General features: G+C 51.2%; 1 pseudogene; it reads right to left on the minus strand.

Annotated features, from left to right (window-relative positions):
- The window catches only part of LOC139275784 (NXPE family member 3-like), an 87,153-nt pseudogene that overhangs the window by 32,851 nt on the left and 30,422 nt on the right, over positions 1-23,880 (minus strand).

Consider the following 23,880-nt stretch of genomic DNA (forward strand, 5'->3'; position numbering starts at 1 on the left):
CGGGCCGAAGGGACCCCGCACCGGCCCGCTTCTACTCCGGGCCGAAAGGACCCCAGGGCCCGCTGGCTATTGTGGGCCCTCCAGCTCTTCTGAGGCTCGCCGGGGCCCGCTGACGCTTCTGGGGCCCGCCAACACTTCGGGGCCTGCTGACTCTTCGAGACCCGCCAGCTCTTTGGGGCCCGCTGGGGCCCGCCGGCTCTTCTGGGCCCGCTGGCCCGCTGGCCACAAGGAAGACACTGGGGTGGAGTGTTCCGGCAGTACTGTGAAACATTCTGCCCGGGGCCGGCATCTAACTGGCCGAAGGGACTCCAGGACTGGCATCGAACCGGCCGAAGGGACTCCAGGACTGGCATCGAACCGGCCGAAGGGACTCCAGGACTGGCATCGAACCGGCCGAAGGGACTCCAGGACTGGCATCGAACCGGCCGATGGGACTCCGGGGCCGGCGCTGAACCGGCCGAAGGGACTCCGGGGCCGGCATCGAACCGGCCGAAGGGACTCCAGGACTGGCATCGAACCGGCCGAAGGGACTCCAGGACTGGCATCGAACCGGCCGAAGGGACTCCAGGGCCGACACTGAACTGGCCGAAGGGACTCCAGGACTGGCATCGAACCGGCCGAAGGGACTCCAGGACTGGCATCGAACCGGCCGAAGGGACTCCAGGACTGGCATCGAACCGGCCGAAGGGACTCCAGGACTGGCATCGAACCGGCCGAAGGGACTCCAGGGCCGACACTGAACTGGCCGAAGGGACTCCGGGGCCGGCATCGAACCGGCCGAAGGAACTCCGGAGCCGGCATTGAACCGGCCGAAGGGACTCCAGGGCCGACACTGAACCGGCCGAAGGGACTCCGGGGCCGGCATCGAACCGGCCGAAGGGACTCCAGGGCCGACACTGAACCGGCTGAAGGGACTCCGGGGCCGGCATCGAACCGGCCGAAGGGACTCCAGGGCCGACACTGAACCGGCTGAAGGGACTCCAGGACCGGCATCGAACCGGCCGAAGGGACTCCGGGGCCGGCATCGAACCGGCCGAAGGGACTCCAGGGCCGACACGGAACCGGCCGAAGGGACTCCGGGGCCGGCATCGAACCGGCCGAAGGGACTCCGGAGCCGGCGCTGAACCGGCCGAAGGGACTCCAGGACTGGCATCGAACCGGCCGAAGGGACTCCGGGGCCGGCATCGAACCGGCCGATGGGACTCCGGGGCCGGCATCGAACCGGCCGAAGGGACTCCGGGGCCGGCATCGAACCGGCCGAAGGGACTCCAGGACTGGCATCGAACCGGCCGAAGGGATTCCGGGGCCGGCATTGAACCGGCCGATGGGAATCCGGGGCCGACACTGAACCGGCCGCAGGGACTCCGGGGCCGGCATCGAACCGGCCGAAGGGATTCCGGGGCCGACACCGAACCGGCCGAAGGGACTCCGGGGCCGACACTGAACCGGCCGCAGGGACTCCGGGGCCGGCATCGAACCGGCCGAAGGGATTCCGGAGCCTGCATCGAACCGGCCGAAGGGACTCCAGGGCCGACACTGAACCGGCCGAAGGGATTCCGGAGCCGGCATCGAACTGGCCGAAGGGACTCCGGGGCCGGCATCGAACCGGCCGAAGGGACTCCGGAGCCGGCATCGAACCGGCCGAAGGGACTCCAGGGCCGACACTGAACCGGCCGAAGGGACTCCGGGGCCGGCATCGAACCGGCCGAAGGGACTCCGGAGCCGGCATCGAACCGGCCGATGGGACTCCGGGGCCGGCATCGAACCGGCCGAAGGGACTCCGGGGCCGGCATCGAACCGGCCGATGGGACTCCAGGACTGGCATCGAACCGGCTGAAGGGACTCCGGGGCCGGCATCGAACCGGCCGATGGGACTCCGGGGCCGACACTGAACCGGCCGAAGGGACTCCAGGACCGGCATCGAACCGGCCGAAGGGACTCCAGGACCGGCATCGAACCGGCCGAAGGGAATCCGGGGCCGGCGCTGAACCGGCCGAAGGGACTCCGGGGCCGGCGCTGAACCGGCCGAAGGGAATCCGGGGCCGGCATCGAACCGGCCGATGGGACTCCAGGACTGGCATCGAACCGGCCGAAGGGAATCCGGGGCCGGCATCGAACCAGTCGAAGGGAATCCGGGGCCGGCATCGAACCGGCCGAAGGGACTCCGGGGCCGGCATCGAACCAGTCGAAGGGAATCCGGGGCCGGCATCGAACCGGCCGAAGGGACTCCGGGGCCGGCATCGAACCGGCCGAAGGGAATCCGGGGCCGGCATCGAACCAGTCGAAGGGAATCCGGGGCCGGCATCGAACCGGCCGAAGGGACTCCGGGGCCGGCATCGAACCGGCCGATGGGACTCCAGGACTGGCATCGAACCGGCCGAAGGGATTCCGGGGCCGGCATCGAACCGGCCGATGGGACTCCAGGACTGGCATCGAACCGGCCGAAGGGATTCCGGGGCCGGCATCGAACCAGTCGAAGGGAATCCGGGGCCGGCATCGAACCGGCCGATGGGACTCCAGGACTAGCATCGAACCGGCCGAAGGGATTCCGGGGCCGGCATCGAACCGGCCGATGGGACTCCAGGACTGGCATCGAACCGGCCGAAGGGAATCCAGGGCCGGCGCTGAACCGGCCGAAGAGAATCCGGGGCCGGCATCGAACCGGCCGAAGGGATTCAATTTTTAAACTTTTAATCAACTTTTAAACTTCTTAAACAATTCTCAAAACTTTTACATTTTTAATCAACTTGTAGAACTTTTTTTTCTATAATTTGTACTCAACTCTTAATCTATTTATTAAACCTTCAATCAACCTGTGCAACTTTTAAAAAATAATCTGGAAATACTTTTAAACTCTTAAACTTTTAAAACAACTTGGAGAACTCGTGAGAAATGTTTAACCTTGGAAGAAACTTCCCAAAACATCCCTCGGACCCTAGTGAACAGCTGACCTTCCCAATGCCTGCCCCCTAACCAAACCTCGGGCCACCTACCATCAATGGCGCTAATCGGCGCCGAGCTTGCGGCCAACATCTCGCTGTAGGCAACTCGGTTCATACAGCAGTGCCTAGTCTCCAGTCATCTTGGACCCTCTTGCCACTGGACCAAGAGCTTGCTCAGCTAAGCCTGTGTGGTTACCGGTGTGCATCGGCCACCCATGTTAAAAGAACTCACACAAAGGCAGCTTCCACTTCACTAATATGAAGTTCGAAACCTGGAACGTCAGGACCCTCATGGACAATTCCAACAGCAACAGGCCGGAATGTCGCACGCCATAGTTGCCCAGGAACTTAGACGTTTTAACATTGATATTGCCACTCTAAGCGAGACGCGGCAGGCAGGGGAAGGCCAGTTCAAGGAACATGGTGGAGGTTACACCTTTTTCTGGAAAAGAAAACCAGAGGAAGAACGCCACCGCCATGGAGTCGACTTCGCCGTCAAAGAACTGGTTGACCGCCTCAATGGCTCCCACTTCAGGGTTAACGAACGCCTCATGACCCTACCCCGGAACCAATGTGCCACACTCATCAGTGCGTACACTCGATGCAACGGATGAGGCTAAAGAGGGTTTTTATTCCAACCTCGAGGCATCCCTGTCCTGCGACCCACGGGCGACAAATTGATCCTCCTAGGTGACTTTAATGCCAGGGTCAGCAAAGACACAGCTCTCTGGGGAGGTGTGATTGGCAGAGAGAGGGTAGGGAAAGCCAGCTCCAGCGGTACCCTACTCCTGACAAAATGTCTAGAACACAAACTCCTCATCACCAACACCTTGTTCCGCCAGAAGGCATCGTGGCAACTCCCTCACTCCAAACATTGGCATCTGCTCGACTATATCATCATCCGAGCCAGGGATCGCAAGGATGTGCGCATCACTCGCGCCATGACAGGAGCTGACAACTGCTGGATGGAGCATCACTTAGTCCGATCCATCATCAATATAAACATAGCCCCAAAGCAGAGAGGACAGCAGAAGCAGTGCCGCAAAAAAATTAATGCTGGGGCACTTAAAGACCCAGCTAAAGAACCCTATACAGCTAGCGCCTCACAGCTAATCTGGCATGCCTTGATGACTCTGAGATGCTGAATGTCCATAGCGCTTGGTCTGCCCTCCAGGAACCAGTGCCTGTGAAGAGACACTTGGTTACTCAACCAGAAAACACCAGGACTGGTTGGATGAAAATGATCAGGAGATCCAAGAACTAATAGATCGTAGACGAAGAGCATTTCTGAGCCTCAAGCAACAACTCAACTCGGGAGCTGCAAAGCAACATTACAGATGGCTCAAGGCTGAGGTCCAACAAAAAACCCGGGACCTAAAGAACAGGTGGTGGATGGAGAAAGCACAGGAGATACAACAACTGGCCTTCAGCCACGATATGCGAGGATTCTTCACTGCAGTCAAGGCCACCTATGGTCCAAACTCCCAAAGCCTCACCCCACTCCTGGCCAAGAACGGGGAAACACTCATCAAGGACACCGAGGCTGTCAGGGCCCGATAGAAGGAGCACTTTGAAGATCCCCTCAATCGAGACTCTGCCTTTGACTCGAGTGTTCTCAACTCCATCCCACAGCATGTGACCCGCCACCACCTCAGTAAAACCCCAACGTTGCACGAGGTCGGCAAAGCCATAAAACAGCTCAAGAATATCAAAGCTACGGGTGCGGATGGAATTCCTGCTGAGGCACTAAAGTATGGTGGAGAGGCGCTGTTGGGCGGATACATGACCTCATCTCTCTCATTTGGAGGCAGGAGAGAATGCCAGGAGATCTCAGAGATGCAGTGATCATGACCATCTTTAAAAAGGGAACAAGTCCGACTGCGGCAACTACAGAAGAATCTCCCTGCTATCAGTCACTGGGAAGGTCGTCGCTAGAGTTCTCCTCAACCGTCTTCTCCCTGTGGCCAAGGACCTCCTCCCGGAGGCACAGTGCGGATTTCGTCCCCTACGGGGCACCACAGACATGATCTTTGCAAAAAATGCAGGGAGCAGCATGGCCTTATACATGGCCTTTTTTGATCTTACAAAGGCCTTTGACACTGTCAACCATGAGGGTTTATGGAGCTTATGGGAGGAAAGGGATACTGAGGGAATGATCAGCCATGATCTTATTGAATGGCAGTGCAGGCTCGAAGGGCCAAATGGTCTACTCCTACACCTATTTTCTATGTTTCTTTCTCCGTTTTGGATGCCCCCAAAAGTTTGTCAACATCCTTCGCCTGCTCCACGGCGACATGCAGGCCGTGATCCTTACCAGCGGTTCCATTACAGACCCAATCCACGTCCGGACCGGGGTCAAACAGGGCTGCGGCATCACTCCAACTCTCTTCTCAATCTTCCTCGCTGCCATGTTTCACCTCACAGTCAACAAGCTCCCCGCAGGAGTGGAACTAAACTACAGAACCAGTGGGAAGCTGTTTAACCTACGCCACCTCCAGGCCAGGTCCAAGATCACCCCAACCTCTGTCATTGAGCTGTAATACACGGACGACACCTGCGTCTGTGCACATTCTGAGGCTGAACTCCAGGATATAGTCAATGTATTCACTGAGGCATATGAAAGCATGGGCCTTGCGCTTAACATCCGTAAGACAAAGGTCCTCCACCAGTTTATCCTCGCCACACAGCACTGCCCCCCAGTCGTCAAGATTCACGGCGGGCCCTCGACAACGTGGACCACTTCCCATACCTCGGAGCCTTTTATCAACAAAGGCAGACATCGATGAGGAGATTCAACATCGCCTCCAGTGGGCCAGTGCACCCTTTGGCCGTCTGAGGAACAGAGTGTTCAAACACCAGGCCCTCAAATCTACCACCAAGCTCATGGTCTACAGGACTGTAGTAATACCCACCCTCCTGTATGGATCAGAGGCATGGACGATGTACAGAAGACACCTCAAGTCGCTGGAGATATATCACTAACGATGTCTCCGCAAAATCTTGCAAATCCCCTGGGAGGACAGGCGCACCAACATCTGTGTCCTCACCCAGGCTAACATCCCCAGCATTGAAGCACTGACCACACTCGATCAGATTCGCTGGACAGGCCACATAGTTCGCATGCCAGACACGAGGCTCCCTAAGCAATTGCTCTATGTGGAGCTCCTTCACGGCAAATGAACCAAAGATGGGCAGCGGAAACGTTACAAGGACACCCTCAAAGCCTCCCTGATAAAGTGTGACATCACCACTGACACCTGGGAGTCCCTGGCCAAAGACCGCCCTAAGCGGAGGAATTTCGTCCGGGAGGGCATTGAGCTCTTCGAGTCTCAACGCCGCGAGCGTGAAGAGGTCAGGCGCAGACAGTGGAAGGAGTGTGCGGCAAATCAGTCCTATACCCCCCCTTCCCCCGACGAATGTCTGTCCCACCTGTGACAGGGTCTGTGGCTCTCGCGTTGGACTGTTCAGCCACCAAAGGACTCTCTTTAGGAGTGGAAGCAAGTCTTCCTCGATTCCGAGGGACTGCCTATGATGATGATGCTCATCACTGCTCTACCCTCTCTGGAGGGTCCATCTTTGCCCTCCCCCCCTCTATTCCTCATGTACAAGGGGCCAGTAAACAACATTATTCATAATCATAGAGTTAGCTTATATATGTAAATTGAAAATACCCACCATCATTCTCAACAACAACTTGTATTTATATAGCGCCTTTAACATAATAAAACATCCCAAGGTGCTTCCCAGGAGTGTTAGAAAACAAAAATTGACATCAAGCCACATAAGGAGAAATTAGGGCAGTTGAGATCAAGAGGTAGATTTTAAGGAGTGTCTTAAAGGAAGAAAGAGAGTTAGAGAGGCGGACAGGTTTAGGGAGGGAAATTCCAGAGCTTAGGGCCTAGGTAGCTGAAGGCATGGCCACCAATGGTTAAACGATTGAAATCAGGGATGGTCAAGAGGCCTGAATTAGAAGAGCGCAGATATCTTGCGGGGGAGGGGAGGGGCGATTATGGGGCTGGAGGAGACGATAGCAATAGGGAAGGGCAATGCCATGGAGGGATTTGAAAACAAGGATGAGAATTTTAAAATTGAGGCGTTGCTTAACCAGAAGCCAATGTAGGTCAGCGAGCACAGGGGTGATGGGTGCATGGGACTTGGTGCAAGTTAGGACATGGGCAGCCAAGTTTTCAATGACCTCAAGTTTACGTAGGGTAGAATGTGGGAGGCCAGCCAGGAGTGGATTGGAATAGTCAAGTCTAGAGGTAACAAAGGCATGGATGAGGGTGTTAGCACCAGATGAGCTGAGGCAGGTGCAGAGACGGGCGATGTTGTGGAGCTGAAAATAAGGGGTCTTAGTGCGGATATGTGCTTGATTGCTCATTTAATGGTCAAATATGACACCAAGGTTGCGAACAGTCTGGTTCAGTCTCAGAGAAATGTTAGCGAGAGGGATGGAGTCAGTGGATAGGGAACGGAGTTTGTGATGGGGACCAAAGACAATGGCTTAGGTCTTCCCAATATTTAATTGGAAAAAATGTCTGCTCATCCAGCAGGCTGACAAATTAGAGAGAGTGGAGGGGTTGAGAGAGGTAGTGGTGAGGTAGAGCTGGGTGTCATCAGTGTACATGTGGAAACTGACATGTGTTTTTGGATGATGCTGAGGGGCAACATGTAGATGAGAAACAGGAGGGGGCCAAGGATAGATCCTAGGGGGACACCTGAGGTAATGATGCGGGAGTGGGAAAATAGCCTATGCAGGTGACTCTCTGGCTACAATTAGATAGATAAGAATGGAACCAGGCGAGTTGTTAACCTGTTGTTAACCTGTGGAATTCCCTGCCGCAGAGAGTTGTTGATGCCAGTTCATTGGATATATTCAAGAGGGAGTTAGATATGGCCCTTATGGCTAAAGGGATCAAGGGGTATGGAGAGAAAGCAGGAAAGGGGAACTGAGGGAATGATCAGCTATGATCTTATCGAATGGCAGTGCAGGCTCGAAGGGCCGAATGGCCTACTCCTGCACCTATTTTCTATGTTTCTATGTTTCTATGTTTCCATGAGGAGGATGGAGTGGTCAACCGTGCCAAAGGCTGCAGACAGATCCAGAAGGACGAGGAGGGATAGTTTACCTTTGTCACAGTCACAAAGGTTGTCATTTGTGACTTTGATGAGAGCCGTTTCGGTACTGTGACGGGGCGGAAACCGGATTGGAAGGATTGAAACATGGAGTTCCGGGAAAGATGGGCACAGATTTTGGAGGTGACAACACGTTCAAGGACTTTGGAGAGGAAAGGGAGGTCGGTGCTGGCACGATAGTTTGCAAGGGTGGAGGCTTCTCAACCTCTGTTGCTCTGTTGTCCTGACTGTTTATGTGACATCAAACTGTAGAGGGATCAGAACTTCCACCAGGTAAAAATTGGTAAGAATAAAGCCATTCTATTTGGTGCTCATCAGAAATTCCACAATTTTCTAGCCTTTTGACATATTTGGTAAATGTGTAATCAAAATTAAATAATGACAGCCTGCAAATTACTGTCAGCGATGAATGTGTAACTTGTACATTTCAATTTTCACTGTCCTCTCCTTTAAGAAGAGTTAGTCCATTTATTTTAAATGGATTAAGACTTCAGTTAAAATAGTGGAGAGAAGAATTTTAGACAACACATCAAGCATTGGTACAGCTTAGATCACTCAGTAATTTCCAGGCTAATGTGCATGGTGGGTAACCCACGCTCAACATTGACACTTATCTACATAGTGGTCAACAGCATTCGAGAACAGCTGACGTTGTAGGAATACCTTTTTGTCAATCAATTTGATGCTGTGCTTTGACAGTCAAGATCTGCACTAAGACTGATGCCGAATATCTCAGAAAATGTTAATTGAGAAAAAGGGGATTTAAAAAAATAAAACATTTGAAACCACTAGTTAAAAAAACAATCCTTTTACAAAACCACAAAATAGCAACACGTGTTTAAATGATTAAACCATACCAAACTGCCCAAATCTCAAGTCCTGTGATCCATGTCAAACAGTTTGTACAGAAACAATGGGCCCAAGTTTCGGGCCCCTGGATGCCCGTTTTTCGTGCCACACAGTGCGCCTAAAAAAAACTTACCTATTCTCCGGCTCCCTGCAGGTCCTCTGGAACTGGGCGTGGCGCAGTACGAGCTGTGGGGGGCGGAGCCAGGTCCCTGCGCTGAAAACAGTGCCGGGACCTCTGCACAGGCGCGCGACAGTGGGCGCGTATGTGCAGGAGCTCCAGGCGCCCAAAACTGTGTAGGAGGGGCCCGAAGCACGCAGCCCCTAGCCCTGGCCGAATGGCCTCACTGGGGCTGCGTGTATAAGGCTGCCTCCCACGCCCAACTCCTGCTTCCTCCGGACCGGGACCCGACCCGACTTGACTCCCGCTTCCCCCCACTCCACCCTGACCCGACCTCCGCTTCCCCCGCTCCCGACGCCCCCCCGCCCGACCTCCACTCCCGACCTTCCCCCCGACCGACCTTCCCCCCCGACCGACCTACCCCCGCCCCCGACCGACCTCCGCCACCGACCGACCTCCGCTCCGACCGACCGACCTCCGCCCCCCCCCGACTGACCTCCGCACCCCCCCCACCGACCGACCGACCTCGGCCCCCCCTCAACCGACCGACCTTCGCCCCAGCCCCCGACCGCCCTCCGCACCACCCCCACCGACCGACCGACCTCCGGCCCACCCTCCGATCGACCGACAGATCCCCCGACCGAACGACCGACCCGCCCCCCCCCGCCCGACCGACAGACCGACCCGTCCCCCCCGACCGACTGACCGACGCCCCCCCCGACCAACCGACAGAACCCCCTCGACCGACCGACCGACCGACCCGCCCCCCCCCCCGACCGACCGACCGACCGACCGACCCGCCCCCCCCCCCCCGACCGACCGACCCCCCCCCGACCGACTGACAGACCCCCCCCGACCGACCGACCTCCAGCCCACCCTCCGACCGACCGACAGACCCCCGACGACCGACCGACCCGCCCCCCCCCGACCGACAGACCGACCCGTCCCCCCCCGACCGACCGACCGACCCCCCCCCGACCAATTGACAGAACCCCCCCCGACCGACTGACCGATTCGCCCCCCCACCGACCGACCGACCCCCCCCCGACCGACTGACAGACCCCCCCGACCGACCGACCGACCCCACCCCCCGACCGACCCCCCCACCAACCGACCAACCTCCGCCCCCCCCACCCACCCCCCCCCCGACCGACCCCCCCGAACAACCGACCCCCCCCGACCAACCGATCGACCCCCCCCCCAACCGACCAACTGACCCCCCCCCACCCCGACCGACCGACCGATCGACCCCCCCGACCGACCGACCCCCCCCCCTCCCCCTCCCTCCGACCGACCCACCGACCCACGCTCACGACCCCCCAGGACCTCGGACCCGACGCCATCTACCGGTCAATCCGGTAAGTCTAAGCTCGAAGTCTTTGGCCCGGCCCGTTCAGCCTCCCTCTCATTTCTTTCTTCCACCCCTCCCCCACTTCTCTTTCTTCCCCCCTCTCCCGCTTTTCTTTCTTCCCCCCCCTCCCTTCTCTTTCTCCCCCCCTTCTCTTTCTCCCCCCTTCTCTTTCTCCCCCCTTCTCTTTCTCCCCCCCTTCTCTTTCTCCTCCCCTTCTCTTTCTCCCCCCTTCTCTTTCTTCCCCCTCCCCCGCTTTTCTTTCTTCCCCCCTCCCTTCTTTTTCTTCCCCCCTTCTCTTTCTTCCCCCCCTTCTCTTTCTTTCCCCCCTCCCTATTCTTCCCCCCCTCCCCCTCCCTTTTCTAGCCCCTCCCCCTCCCTTCTTTTCCCCTCCACCCCCCCTCCCTTCTCTTCCCCCCTCCCCCTCCCTTCTCTTCCCCCCCTCTCCCTTCCCTTCTCTTCCGCACCCCCCTCCCTTCTCTTCCCCCCTCCCCTCCATCCCTTCTCTTCCCCCTCCCCTACCTCCCTTCACTTCCCCCCTCCACCTCCCTCCCTTCTCTACCCCCCTCCCCACTCTTCCCCCCTCCCCCTCCCCTCTTCCCCCCTCCCCTTCCCCTCTCTTCCCCCCTCCCCCTCCCCCTCTCTCCCCCCTCGCTGTCAGAAACACAGACACTGACAGACAGAGAGTGAGAGAGACACACAGACAGACAGAGAGATAGAGACACTGACAGAGACACACGGGGCGGGGTGGGGGAGGTGTCCCAGCACGCTGTTGGAGGACTCCCGGTGCTGCAGTCAATAAGTAGAAAATGTTTTATTTATTGATTTTTTTAAAATTATTTTTTATTAATTTTTTTTGACTGCTTTATTGGTTGATTTATTGATGTATTTATCATTTATTATTGATGGTGGCTCTTTTTGTAAAACTGAAGTGTTTAATGTTTGTAAACTTCCCTTTAAACACCCCCCCCCCAATTCCCTACGCCTGATTTGTAACCTACGCCTGATTTTCTAAGTGTAGACAAGATTTTTCTGAGCGTACAAAAATCTACACTTACTCCATTCGAAGTTAGTTTGGAGTAAGTTTTCACTGCCTAAACTTTCAAAATGGGCCTAAGTGGCTGGACACGCCCCCTTTAAAAAAAATCTGTTCCAAACTGAAACTGTTCTAACTGACTAGAAATGGAGCAAACTAAATGCCGAGAATTGCAATTTCTAAGATACTCCATTCTAAACCAGTTGCTCCAAAAAAACAGGAGCTACTCAGGCTGAAACTTGGCCCCAATGGGCCCAATTTTGGCCATGACTTGCTCCAATTTTTTGGAGTAAGTTGGATTTTCTGGTATAAGTTAAGAAACGCGATTTTCCCCAATAAACTTGCTCCAGAGTAACTCAGGTACGATTTTTTTCCAGTTTTTTTCAAAAGGGGGCCTTCCCAGCCACTTACGCTAGTTTTGGCCATTTATGCCACTTTGGCCAGCTAAAACTTATTCCAAATCGACTTAGGTCGGCGTATGTGGCCAGCTTTGAAAAACATTGCTGGCAGTTAAGAAGTTGCCGCAGGTAAGTAAGTAAGGACCTGCACCCAAGCACCAAACATTGCAAATAAAAGTTTAAATAATTCATTAAAAATAAAGAACTCAAGTAAATAATTGAAGAACAAATAAAGAATTGTAGTAAAGCCTACCTTGACTTGAAATCAGCCGGGGAAGGCAGCGGGCTGGCCTGTATGGGAGGCCATTCTAAATTCTACATTTCTCCCAGTCCTCAAGTTTGCTGCTTTTTCTGGCCAATTTACATGCCTCTTCCTTGGATTTAATACTATCCCTAATTTCCCTTGTTAGCCACGGTTGTGTCACCTTCCCCATTTTATTTTTACTCTAGACAGGGATGTACAATTGTTGAAGTTCACCATATTCATTAATAGCTGCCTGCGCAGTTAATTCGTCCACCTTATTACAAATACTTCTCGCATTGAGGCATAGAGCCTTCAGGCTTGTCTTTTTAACACAGTTTGTCCCTTTAATGTAGCTGTAATGTGGCCCATTTTGATTTTTGCCTTGGGTTTCTCTGCCCTCCACTTTTACTTTTCTTCTTTCTATTTTGTGCTTCTGCCTCCATTTTACTTCCCTCTGTCTCCCTGCATAGGTTCCCATCCCCCTGCCATATTAGTTTAACCCCTCCCCAGCAGCACTATGGGCTAGATTTTCGATTTTCAGTGAAAATGGTAGCCTAATATCTGTGGTTGGGAACATGTTGGAATCCATTATTAAAGAAGCAGTAACAGGACATTTGGAAAAGCATAATTCAGTCAGGCAGAGTCAGCATGGATTTATGAAGAGGAAATCATGTTTGACAAATTTGCTGGAATTCTTTGAGGATGTAACGAACAGAGTGGATAAAGGGGAAACAGTGGATGTGGTGTACTTGGACTTCCAGAACTCATTTGACAAGGTGCCACATAAAAGATTAATACACAAGATAAAAGTTCACGGGGTTGGGGATAATATATTAGCATGGATAGAGGATTGTCTAACTAACAGAAAACAGAGAGTCGGGATTAATGTTTCATTCTCGGGTTGGCAATCAGTAACTAGTGGGGTGCCACAGGGATCAGTGCTGGGACCCCAACTATTTACAATCTATATTAACAACTTGGATGAAGGGACCAAGTGTAACGTGGCCAAGTTTGCTGATGATACAAAGCTGGGAGAAAAAGCAATGTGTGAGGAGGACACAAAAAACCTGCAAAAGGACGTAGACAGGCTAAGTGAGTGGGCAAAAATTTGGCAGATGGAGTATAATGTTGGAAAGTGTGAGGTTTTGCACTGGCAGAAAAAATCAAAGAGCAAGCAATTATTTAAATGGAGAAAAATTGCAAATTGCTGCAGTACAGCGGGACCTGGGGGTACTTGTGCATGAAACACAAAAGGTTAGTATGCAGGTACAGCAAGTGATCAGGAAGGCCAATGGAATCTTGGCCTTTATTGCAAAGGGGGTGGAGTATAAAAGCAGGGAAGTCTTGCTACAGTTGTACAGGATATTGGTGAGGCCACACCTAGAATACTGTGTACAGTTTTGGTTTCCATATTTACGAAAGGATATACTTGCTTTGGAGGCAGTTCAGAGAAGGTTCACTAGGTTGATTCCGGAGATGAGGGGGTTGGCTTATGAGGAAAGATTGAGTCGGTTGGGGCTCTACTCATTGGAATTCAGAAGAATGAGAGGTGGTCTTATCGAAACGTATAAGATTATGAGGGGGCTTGACAAGGTGGATGCAGAGAGGATGTTTCCACTGATAGGGGAGATTAGAACTAGGGGGCATAATAGAATAAGGGGCTGCCCATTTGAAACTGAGATCAGGAGACATTTCTTCTCTGAGGGTTGTAAATCTGTGCAATTCGCTGCCTCAGAGAGCTGTGGAAGCTGGGTCATTGAATAAATTTAAGACAAAGATAGACAGTTTCTTAACCGATAAGGGAAGAAGGGGTTATTGGGAGTGGGCAGGGAAGTGGACCTGAGTCCATGATTGGATCAGCCATGATCGTATTAAATGGCGGAGCAGGCTCGAAGGGCCTTATGACCTACTCCTGCTCTTATGTTCTTATGTTCTTGTACTCAAAATTGGGCCCAATAGATTGTAACTGGATCAGTATGAATCACATGGGTATAAACTTATGAAAATGCAAGATTTTGTGGGACAAATCTTATTACTTTAAACACAAATACTGTACTCAAAATGTTAACTAACTCAGTAAATAAATACATGAAACATTAAATTGCATTTTGTTAAGAATATAATGAAGTTTCTGTAACACCAACTCCATCACTCTTCTAATATATGAAACCGCCTAACTGCTTATCATTGAAATAATTTACATTTCTCTTACCTGCACGAGGTGAAGGTTTTGCAGTTACATAACCCAGACCACTGGGCAATATGGGCTTCTTGATGTTGATTCCACTGAAAATGTAATATATTGTTACATGTTAAGCCACTGAATTCTTCAATTGTTAAAATTAAAGAGCTCATAATGTAGGAAGCTTAAAAGTACATACAGTGGGGTAATTTTCATGGTGGTTCTCCTGATAATCCATTGTAACTGGCAGAAGAGCTGCGGAAACATCGTACATATGGCGCCAACGGTGTTTTTTTTGTGGCTTTCCATGGCACTGCCACCAAAGTTGCAATGGACGAGTGGGAGGACCATGGCAGAAATTCACCCCTGAAGTCTTTACTAGAACGTGTGAGAGGAATAATTTTCTCATTCTAAAGGAAAATTGTAAGGAAAATATGATTAAAAAAAAAAAGACTTGCATTTATATAACAAGTCTCTGGAGTGGGAATTAAACCCACAACCTTCTGGCTCAGAGGTGAGTGTGCTACCAACTGAATCATAGCTGACACTGACCAATGCATACTTCAAACATATATGGGGTAGATTTTCACCTTGCCGTCAGGGTGCAAAACTGGTGTAGCAGATCGAACACCTGCTATAGAAATAGCCACATTTTTATTTCCACGAAAATCAATGGGAAAAAAAAATTGGATGGTCTCTATACCATTGATCCACACACGAGTTTTACGGCAGCAATTTGAAAATCTACCCCATATCATAGAATCATAGAATGGTTACAACACAAAAGGAGGCCATTTGGCCCGACGAGGCCGTGCCGGCTCTCTGTAAGAGCACTTCAGCTCGTTCCACTCCCCGCCCTTTCCCCGTATGAATGCAACTTTTTTTCCTCCAGGTACTTGTCCAATTCCCTTTTCAAAGCCGCGACTGTGTCTGCCTCCACCATCCTTTCAGGCAGTGAATCCCAGATCCTAACCACTCGCTGCGTAAAAAAGTTTTTCTTCATGTCGCCTTGGATTCTTTTGCCAATCACCTTAAGTCTGTGTCCTCTGGCGCTCAACCCTTCTGCCAGTGGGAACAGTTTCTCTCTATCTACTCTGTCTAGACCCCTCAAGATTTTGAACACCTCCATCAAATCTCCTCTCAACCTTCTCTGCCCAGCTTCTCCAGTCTATCCACGTAACGGAAGTCCCTCATCCCTGGAATCATTCTCATGAATCTGTTCTGTAGTCTCTTTAAGGCCTTCACATTCTTCCCGAAGTGTAGTTCCCAGAATAAACACAATACTCCAGTTGAGGCTGAACCAGTGTTTTATAAAGATTGATCAGAACTTCCTTGCCTTTGTACTCAACAGTCTAGAAATTCGACTCATTTGCACCTCCCATTGGCGCCCCCAGGGGGGGGCATTAACGGGGCACAAATCACTTTGCGACTGGGTGCAGCACTGCTAATGACTCCTGCTAAATTCGTTTAGCAGTGGCGGTAACCTGCAGCGTCCCGCTCAGCTGTGCCAGCGATGATGATATCATCACCATGCACAGCGTCCCATTAGTGTCTCAGACCCTAAATTGGGTATTGGCCCCTGAAGTTGTGCCGGGCGATGACAGGGACACGGCCGGCCGCTCGCAGAGCGCAACTTAAAGGAGAGGTGTGATGCATTTTGAAAAAAAATGATGCGATTTTGCCGCTTTGAATGTAGGGTCCGGGCCGTGATCTGCTTGAGTGCAAGGCTGTTGTCATGGCACCCACGCTCCCCGGTGGTCCAGGTAGGACCCCTTATCAGCTGCAGAGTATACAGCCTGGGTCCTTCCCTTAAATTAAAGGAAAAGCCCTCCTACGCAGCAGCGCTATGCGTGCTGCACCCCGCTCCCGATGTGTCCGTCCCGCTAGCGCCCCAGAAGTGGAGCGCTCTCAGGGGTGGTAACCACATTTTCTTGCGAGAGAAATTCTCGCGCCTCGCGAGTGTTACTGTCCCCAAACTTTTTCCCCCCATGCCTATATTTATGAAGCCCAATGTTGCATATGCGTTTTTAACCACTTTCGCAACCTACCCTGCCACCTTCAACAATTTGTGCATATATACCCCTCGGTCTCTGTTCATGCAACCACTTTAGTTTATATGGCCTCTTCCCGTTCTTCCAACCAAAATATATCACTTCGCACGTTTCTGCGTAAAATTTCACCCGCCATTTATCACCACCCTTTTCACCTGTCATGTATCACCACCCATTTCACAGCCTGACTATCTCTTCTTGAAATCTATCACTATCCACCTCACTATATTTCCAAGTTTTGTGTCATCTGCAAATTTTTAAATTGTACCCTGTACTCCCAAGTTCAAGACATTATAATATATCAAGAAAAGGAGTGGTGCAAGTACCGACCCCTGGGGAACACAACTGTATAGAAACATAGAAAAATAGGTGCAGGAGTAGGCCATTCGGCCCTTCGAGCCTGCACCACCATTCAATAAGATCATGGCTGATCATTCACCTCAGTACCCCTTTCTCTCTATACCCCTTGATCCCTTTAGCCGTAAGGGCCGTATCTAACTCCCTCTTGAATATATCTAACGAACTGGCATCAACAACTCTCTGCGGAAGAGAATTCCACAGGTTAACAACTCTCTGAGTGAATAAGTTTCTCCTCATCTCAGTCCTAAATGGCTTACCCCTTATCCTTAGACTGTGAACCCTGGTTCTGGACTCCCCCAACATCGGGAACATTCTTCCTGCATCTAACTTGTCCAGTCCCGTCAGAATTTTATGTTTCTATGAGATCCCCTCTCATTCTTTTAAACTCTGGTGAATACAGGTCCAGTAGATCCAGACTCTCCTCATATGTCAGTCCTGCCATCCCGGTAATCCGTCTAGTGAACCTTCGCTGCACTCCCTCAATAGCAAGAATGTCCTTCCTCAGATTAGAAGACCAAAACTGAACACAATATTCCAGGTGAGACCTCACCAAGGCCCTGTACAGCTGCAGCAAGACTTTCCTGCTCCTATACTCAAATCCCCTAGCTATGAAGACCAACATGCCATTTGCCTTCTTCACCGCCTGCTGCACCTGCATGCCAACCTTCAATGACTGATGTACCATGACATCCAGGTCTCGTTGCACCTCCCCTTTTCCTAATCTGCCGCCATTCAGATAATATTCTGCCTTTGTGTTTTTGCCACCAAAGTGGATACCCTCACATTTATCCACATTATACTGCATCTGCCATGCATTTGCCCACTCACCTAACCTGTCCAAGTCACCCTGCAGCCTCTTAGCATCCTCCTCACAGCTCACACCGCCACCCAGCTTAGTATCATCTGCAAACTTGGAGATATTACTCTCAATTCCTTCATCTAAATCATTGATGTATATTGTAAATAGCTGTGGTCCCAGCACTGAGCCCTGCGGCACCCCACTAGTCACTGCCTGCCATTCTGAAAAGGACCCATTTATCACGACTCACTGCTTCCTGTTTGCCAACCAGTTCTCTATCCACGTCAATACATTACCCCCAATACCATGTGCTTTGATTTTGCACACCAATCTCTTGTGTGGGACCATGTCAAAAGCCTTTGAAAGTCCAAATACACCACATCCACTGGTTCTCCCTTGTGCACTCTACTCGTTACATTCTCAAAAAATTCTAGAAGATTTGTCAAGCATGATTTCCCTTTCAAAAATCCATGCTGACTTGGACCAATCCTGTCACTGCTTTCCAAATGCGCTGCTATTTCATCTTTAATAATTGATTCCAATATTTTCCCCACTACTGATGTCAGGCTAACCGGTCTATATTTCCTCGTTTTCTCTCTCCCTCCTTTTTAAAAAGTGGTGTTACATTAGCTACCCTCCAGTCCATCGGAACTGATCCAGAGTCGATAGAGTTGAAAAATGATCACCAATGCATCCACTATTTCTAGGGCCACTTCCTTAAGTACTCTGGGATGCAGACTATCAAGCCCTGGGGATTTATCGGCCTTCAATCCGATCAATTTCCCTAACACAATTTCCTGATTAATAAGGATTTCCTTCAGTTCCTCCTTCTCGCTAGACCCTCGGTCCCCTAGTATTTCTGGAAGGTTATTTGTGTGTTCCTTCGTGAAGACAGAACCAAAGTATGTGGTCAATTGGCCGTTTCTTTGTTCCCCATTATAAATTCACCTGATACTGACTGCAAGGGACCTACGTTTGTCTTCACTAATCTTTTTCTCTTCGCATATCTAGAGAAGCTTTTGTAGTCAGTTTTTATGTTTTCAACAAGCTTCCTCTCATACTCTATTTTCCCCCTCCTAATTAAACCCTTTGTCCTCCTCTGCTGAATTCTAAATTTCTCCCAGTCCTCAGGTTTGCTGCTTTTTATGGCCAATTTATATGCCTCTTCCTTGGATTTAACACTATCCCTAATTTGCCTTGTTAGTCATGGTTGCGTCACCTTCCCCATTTTATTTTTACTCCAGACAGGGATGTACAATTGTTGAAGTTCACCATATTTGTTAATAGCTGCCTGCGCAGTTAATTAGTCCACCTTATTACAAATACTTCTCGCATTGAGGCACAGAGCCTTCAGGCTTGTCTTTTTAACACAGTTTGTCCCTTTAATGTAATTACCATTTTCACTGCGCTTCCGTTTTTAGGCCTAACTTTCGGCCTTTACGCACATCGGTAAAATCAGCGTTGCATGAGGATTTGCGGCGCAAACCGTGAGTTTCGGCAACTTTCGTCCGGGGCCAGCAACACTGTGGGAGAGGCTTTGGAAGGGGGGGGGAGAAACAAAAAACAAATTGCAAAAAACATTCACAAAACATTCAAAACACCCTTCCCTGCTAAACCGCTGAGAAATAAGGAAAAAATAAAAACTTTAACTTACCTTTTTGCAGGTCTTAATACTTACTGCTGCTGCAGGGCTGCACTGACAGGTTTGACCCCGTCGGTATTCTTGGCGTGGCGTACAGGTCCCAAGAGAACCGAAAGTACGATGCTAACACAATCCGTGGTGTCGCACGTCATTTCACGTCGGCGCTCCTCTCCCCGGCAGTACGTGAAACGCCACCGCAAAGAGGTGACTGAAGTTTCCGCTGACCAGGTTTTCGCCGCAGAGAGTCAAATTGCATTGAAAACCCAGTCGCAAGTTCGGCAAAAATCTAGGCCTATACCTTCCTCCAGTATAAAGAACAACCGTTCACCACTATTCTCTGTTTCCTATCACTTAGCCAACTTCGTATCGATGCTGCGCTATCCCTTTTGTTCAATGGGCTTCAACTTTTCTGGCAAGCCTATTATGTGACACTTTATCAAATGCCTTTTGGAAATCCATGTACACCATGTCAATTGCATTACCCTCATACCCACTCTGTTACCTTATCAAAAAACTCGATCAAGCTGGTTAAACATGATTTACCTTTTCCAAATCCATGCTGACTTTCCTTAACTAATCCACACTTGTTCAAGTGACGATTAACTTTGTCCCTGATTATCATATATAAAAGCTTCCCCATGACCGAGGTTAAACTGACTGGCCTGTAGTTGCTGGGTTTATCCTTACACCCTTTTTGAACAATGGTGTAACATTTGCAATTCTCCAGTCCTCTGGCATCATCCCCGTCACTAAGGAGAATTGGAAGATTATGGTCAATACCTCCGCGATTTCCTCCTTAACCTCCCTCAGCATCCTAGGATGCATCCCATATGGCCCAGGTGACTTAGCAACTTTTAAGACAGACATCCTTTCTAGTAGCTCCTCTTTATCAATTGATATCACATCCAGTGTCTCCACTACCTCCTCTTTCACTATGACCTTGTTGAAGGCAGATGCAAAGTACTTATTTAGTGCCTCAGCCATGCCCTCTGCCTCCATGCATAGGTCTCCATTTTGGTTCCGAATCAACTCCACCCTTCTTCTTACTATCCATTTATTAATTATATGCCTATAGAAGACTTTTGAATTCCCTTTTATGTTAGCTGCCAATCTATTCTCTTACTCTCTCTTTGCCCCACTTTTTCACTTCCCCTCTGAACTTTCTATATTCAGTCTGATTCTCACTTGTATTCTCAACCTGACATCTGTCATACGTACTCTTTTTCTGCTTCATCTTACTCTCTATCTTTTTCGTCATCCAGGCAGCTCTGGCTTTAGTTGCCATACCTTTCCCTCTCGTGGGAATGTAGCTCGACTGTTCCCGAACCATCTTCTCTTCAAAGGCAGCCCATTGTTCGATTAGTTTGGCCTGCCAATCTTTGATTCTAATTTACACGGGGCAGATGCCAGATCTGTTCTCAACCCACTGAAATTTGCCTTCCTCCAATTAAGTATTTTTTACTCTAGATTGCTCCTTCTCCTCATAGAATCATAGGGGCTAAAATTGCCCCGTGCTGGGGTTGGAGCGCATAGTTCGAATTAGCTGAAATGTTAGCGCCGGCCAAGATGGTTATAATTTCGGTATTTTGTTTCCCAAATCTGAGAGTTGAGCTGTTGGAGCGCTAAATGGCCTCCATGTGCGCTGTAAGGGCACTGCAGGGGTGGTGGTGGAAACGAGCCGCCAATTTCAGGTGAGTTTGATTCACTCATAACGAGTCACATGGTCATTGAGCTTCTTAAAGCGGATGCCTTGCTCTACTGATTCTCTTCTTCCTCACAGTTCAGTTGCTGCTTGCTGAGGGCCATCAAGGCAACTGGGAGAGGCAGTACTAGGGCCCCGCGGTTCACAGACACGGAATTGGGGACACTGGTGAGGACAGTGGAAGACACTGGTGGGGACAGTGGAAGAAAGGAGGCGCATCCTTTCCCTCCAGCTGGGAGGTTCGCTCCACAGCTTCTCAGAGCTATTTGGGCAGAGGTGGCTACTGAGGTGCCGGACACCTCTGTCATTGACCGCACCACCAAACAGTGTTGCAAAATGTTCTGTGACCTCACTCGTGTGGTGAACGTGAGTGCATGTTCCCTCAACTCTTCCCTATGAATCTGTGAGCCTCGGTCTGTTCCCACAACTCTTCCCTATGAACCTGTGAGCCTCGGTCTGTTCCCACAACTCTTACAAAGCAGCCTCTGTGCAGACTCAGCAAACCAGCATTTAATTCAGGATGTGCCTGCTCACAGTTATTGGCTCATTTGATGCTTTGCTTAGAATCACAGCAGCTTGAGCTGCCCATGCAGTCCTTCCACATACATAAGTGCACAGTGATTCACCAAGCTTCCTTTCTTTTGCAGGCCAAGATGGCACATAACAGGCTTCAGCAGCAAACAGGAGCGGTGGGGTAGGGGAGCTTAAACTGCGTGAGCTCACAGACCTGGAGGAGTGAGTACTTCGCTTTATGGGCCCGCAGATGGCCATCCCCATGGCAGTGGGGACCGAGCCTGCTAGGGCCAACATTGGTAAGTGAAACCCTTCCTCTCATCCTACCTCCCACTTTAAGCAAAAGACCTTATTATTTAGCCGGTCTATATTCTGACCATCTTTCTTTCTGCATGTCTGGCCCTATTCTCTCATCTTAAAGCCACTCTTTTGCCATTTGTGCTTTCAGACAATGCCCCGGATGTGTCTCAGTCTGTTCCTGAGCCCCGCACCCGCCCCCCCCACCCCTCAAAAACCCAGTCTGCAGGGAGAAGAAATGGGGGAGGAGGAGGAGGAGTACAATGCAAGCACTGCGTCACTGCTTCTCACACTCACACACACCAGCTCAGATACAGGGAGTATGCGGTCGTTGCAGTTCAGGTTAGGAGAGGGGCCTGCGCTGGGTGATGCTCCAGGGCCCAGCGGGCTGCAGCAGGGTCACGGGGTAACACAAGCTCGGGAGCCTGCTCCCCGGAGGGCGAGTTCGCGTACGAGTTCTGCTCCACAGACCTCAGATTAGGACCTTATTGGGGAGGCCTTGCACTGCGATATGATAGAGGCAATGGCAAGGGTGCCCGAGAGCCTGTCGCAAATGGTAAGGAGCGTGGAGGAGTCCGCCTCCTGCATTGTAAACAGCTCTGTGCACACCAGGGAGCCCATCATTGCCAGTGTGCAGACGATGGTGGACTCCCAGTCGGACCGTGCAGATCCAGCCATCATGAGGCGTCTCAGCAGCCCAGCAATCTGTGCTCCATCAGATTGGTGCGGAGACTGAGGTGTTGCCCTGGGGGAGTGGCACTGGGTCAGTGGTGCAGGAACCTGCTGTCCTCTCTCAGGATTACAGCATTTCTGCTCCCACCACTGGCACTCCCTCATTGCAATTATCCATGGCTGTCACCCAGCCAGCCCAGACTGCCGTCGCCCAGCCCAAGGTGCTTCAGTCTGCAGCCAGGCCTTCCATGTCCAGAGCTGGCCGAGGGCATCCTCGAAGGCAATCTGTAGTCATTGGCCCGGAAACACAGCAGCCTTCCACCAGCTATGCTGCAGCCACAGAGGAGACACTTGGGCATAATAGTAGAATAGGTTTACATAAAAGCGGATATAAGATGCACAAGGGTGAATGATATATGTTATGTTGCCGTAGCACTTTTTACATATAAATGTTGATTGTCATCTTCACTGTTTGGTCTTGTATCTGATTTCAGTGTTGGGCATGTGATATGGAAGGAAGGGCTCATTGATGTGTTTATGGGGAGGCACAATGGAAGCGGTAAGTGGCGAGGATCTTATTGGAACTGAGATCTTCTGAGATGGTCTCGGACCTCCCTTGCAGTATCGGGATGCTGTCGATGCTACCTGCCTGCCGGCTGTGCCTCCTCCTGGTCCTGCAGCTCCTCCTCCTCCTGAGATGTAACGTCTATGTCTTTGGCCAATGGCTGTGCCCTCATGATTGCCAGGTTGTGAAGCATGCAGCAGATAACGAATAGGGACACCCGGTCAGGTGAATACTGCAGGACTCCTCCTGACCGGTCAAGGCAGTGGAACCGTTGCTTTAGCACTCCGAGGGTCTACTCAATGATGCTCCTAGTGGCGGCATGACTCATGTAAGAGTGCTGGGTAGGAGTGGTGGTGTTGCGGAGCGGAGTCATGAGCCAGGTGCATAGCGAGTAGCCCTTGTCTCCGAGGAACCAGCTGGGAGCTGCATTCGGTGGCTGGAACAGGGCTGGCGCAAGATGAAGGCATCATTGCTGCTGCCGGGATAGTGGGCATTAACAGCCACTATTGTGTGTGTGTGGTCACACACCAAGTGGACAGTGAGTGAATGGTATTCTTGTCGGTTTCTAAAGATCTCAGGATTGCGGTTCGGTGCACTCAATGTGACGTGTGAGCAGTCTATGGCACACTGCACCATGGGAATGCGCACCATCCTCACAAAGCCAGTCGACCGCTCCAGCTGCTTCTGTCTCGTCATATGGAGTGAGAAGTATTCCATGGAATGGTTCCAGGAAGGAGGGACTTCAGTTATGTTGATAGAATGGAGAAGCTGGGGTTGTTTCGGAGAGGGATGGAGTACAAAAGCAGGGAGGTCCTGCTGCAACTGTATAGGGTATTGGTAAGGCTGCACCTGAAGTACTGCGTGCAGTTTTGGTCACCTTACTTAAGGAAGGATATACTGGCTTTGGAGGGGGTACAGAGATCATTCACTAGGCTGATTCCGGAGATGAGGGGGTTACCTTATGATGATAGATTGAGTAGACTGAGTCTTTACTCATTGGAGTTCAGAAGGATGAGGGGTGATCTT

The sequence above is a fragment of the Pristiophorus japonicus genome, chromosome 11, assembly GCF_044704955.1.
Source record: "Pristiophorus japonicus isolate sPriJap1 chromosome 11, sPriJap1.hap1, whole genome shotgun sequence".
Classification (NCBI taxonomy): Eukaryota; Metazoa; Chordata; class Chondrichthyes; family Pristiophoridae; genus Pristiophorus; species Pristiophorus japonicus.